Here is a 2,500-nt window from a genome sequence, read left to right as displayed (position 1 = left end):
CCTTCATGTTCATGATGTGTACTTCAGATTTCATATTTAATGTAATACATTTAAACAAACTGATGTATCTCCTGCAGTACAGGGTTATATAGATGTGTGATGGATAGAACATATTAACCACATGTGCTTTCATTCAGTGTAGTTTCATGTTTCAGTGGAAGCTCTCATTCTGATGATCAAAGACAGAAAAGCAGCTCAGAAAGTTAACCCTTTATAGGACACTCATTGAAAGAAAGGAAGGAAGGAAGGAAGGAAGGATGAAAGGAAGGAAGGAAGGGAAGGAAGGAGGGAGGAAGGAAAGGAAGGAAGGACGGAGGAAAGAAGGAAGGAAGGAAGGTAGGGGGGAGGAAAGAAAAAGAGAAGGAGGGAGGGAGGAAGGGAAGAAAGAAGGAAGGAAGGAAGGTAGGGGGGAGGAAAGAAAGAGAGAAGGAGGGAGGGAGGAAGGGAAGAAAGAAGGAAGGAAGGAAGAAGAAAGGGGGATGGAGGAAGGAAAGAAGGAAGGGAGGAGAGAAGGAGGGAGGGAGGAAGAACAGATGGAAGTAAGGAAAGGAAGGAAGGAAGGACAGAGGAAGGAAAGAAGGAAGGGAGGAGAGAAGGAGGGAGGAAGGACAGATGGAAGGAAGGAAGGACGGAGGAAATAAGGAACGAGGGAGGGAGAAAAGAAAAGAAGGGAAGAAAGAAGGCAGGGAGGAAGGAAAGGAAGGAAGGAAGGAAAGGAAGGAAGGAAGGATATTTTGGGATATTTACAGAAGTTACCAAATATAATGATTTGCCCAATAAAGGGTTAAACTAACTTTAAATAAAGACTTTTAGAGTTACTGGTGCTGTACAGTAGCTGCTCACTGCTGCTGGTCCTCAGGATGAGTTACATACTGACTGAACCTCTCTATGTGTGTCACAGATAAACAACTTTTACCTTTTTAATAGATTTAGCACAAACACAAAGTTCATAAGATGCTGTTTTTGTGTGAAGGAGTGATGATGATTACTGGTGAAGACCTGAGAGATGCATGATGGGATAGTTTCTGGTAGTTTGGTGCAGCTGTGTGTGTTAGAATAGATGGAAAACCTCTTTTACTGGTTTTAAGGGGACTGACCTTCATCACTGACTCTGAGAGGTTTTTAAATATGGCAATTACATCCATAAAGAAACTAGTAAGCTTTCTTTAATGATGGAATAATCTACTCAAAACTATAAGAGATGTTTAATGTTCTGTCAACACGTTTAAACAACAGCTGAAAACATTTTTATTTCATTTGACTTTTAATAAATGTCACTTTAACTTATTTTCTGTCTTTTTCTTGTTTATTTGCTGTTTTATTGTCTTTTTCTCTGTAAAGCTCTTTAAGCTACAGCCTCTTTATTAAAGCTGCTCTATAAAAAAACTTTATTACTATTATTATTATTATTGATAGTGTGTGTGTGTGTGTGTGTGTGTGTGTGTGTGTGTAATGTGTCACATCCTGTAGTGTTATTCATCATGTGATTAAAGTATAAAGCAGACTGTAACTCTTCAGTGTGAGGTCTGAGTTCAGCAGCAGCAGCAGCAGGGTTAGGGTTAGCAGCAGCAGCAGCAGGGTTAGGGTTAGCGTTAGCAGCAGCAGCAGCAGCAGCAGGGTTAGGGTTAGCAGCAGCAGGGTTAGGGTTAGCAGCAGCAGCAGCAGCAGCAGCAGGGTTAGGGTTAGCAGCAGCAGGGTTAGGGTTAGCAGCAGCAGGGTTAGGGTTAGCAGCAGCAGCAGCAGCAGGGTTAGGGTTAGCAGCAGCAGGGTTAGGGTTAGCAGCAGCAGCAGCAGCAGCAGCAGGGTTAGGGTTAGCAGCAGCAGCAGCAGCAGCAGCAGGGTTAGGGTTAGCAGCAGCAGGATCAGGGTTAGGGTTAGCAGCAGCAGCAGCAGCAGGGTTAGGGTTAGCAGCAGCAGGGTTAGGGTTAGCGTTAGCAGCAGCAGCAGCAGCAGCAGGGTTAGGGTTAGCAGCAGCAGCAGCAGCAGCAGCAGGGTTAGGGTTAGCAGCAGCAGCAGCAGCAGCAGCAGCAGGGTTAGGGTTAGCAGCAGCAGGGTTAGGGTTAGCGTTAGCAGCAGCAGCAGCAGGGTTAGGGTTAGCAGCAGCAGGGTTAGGGTTAGCAGCAGCAGCAGCAGCAGCAGCAGGGTTAGGGTTAGCAGCAGCAGGGTTAGGGTTAGCAGCAGCAGCAGCAGCAGGGTTAGCAGCAGCAGGGTTAGGGTTAGCAGCAGCAGCAGCAGCAGCAGCAGGGTTAGGGTTAGCAGCAGCAGCAGCAGCAGCAGCAGGATTAGGGTTAGCAGCAGCAGCAGCAGGGTTAGGGTTAGGGTTAGCAGCAGCAGCAGCAGCAGCAGGGTTAGGGTTAGCAGCAGCAGCAGCAGGGTTAGGGTTAGCAGCAGCAGCAGGGTTAGGGTTAGCAGCAGCAGCAGCAGGGTTAGGGTTAGCAGCAGCTCGTGTGTCTCCGTCCATCACTGACTTTCATTTCCATCACTTTACATAACAAATTGA

At 46.6% G+C, this 2,500-nt stretch overlaps 1 protein-coding gene across 1 annotated transcript in view; it reads right to left on the bottom strand.

Moving 5' to 3' along the window:
* The window catches only part of ap4m1 (adaptor related protein complex 4 subunit mu 1), a 16,849-nt gene that overhangs the window by 1,901 nt on the left and 12,448 nt on the right, over positions 1 to 2,500 (bottom strand). The gene's annotated exons all lie outside the window — the stretch shown is intronic.

Source organism: Scomber japonicus, chromosome 13, assembly GCF_027409825.1.
Source record: "Scomber japonicus isolate fScoJap1 chromosome 13, fScoJap1.pri, whole genome shotgun sequence".
NCBI classification, from domain to species: domain Eukaryota; kingdom Metazoa; phylum Chordata; class Actinopteri; order Scombriformes; family Scombridae; genus Scomber; species Scomber japonicus.
This window is presented reverse-complemented; position numbering and strand designations above follow the sequence as displayed.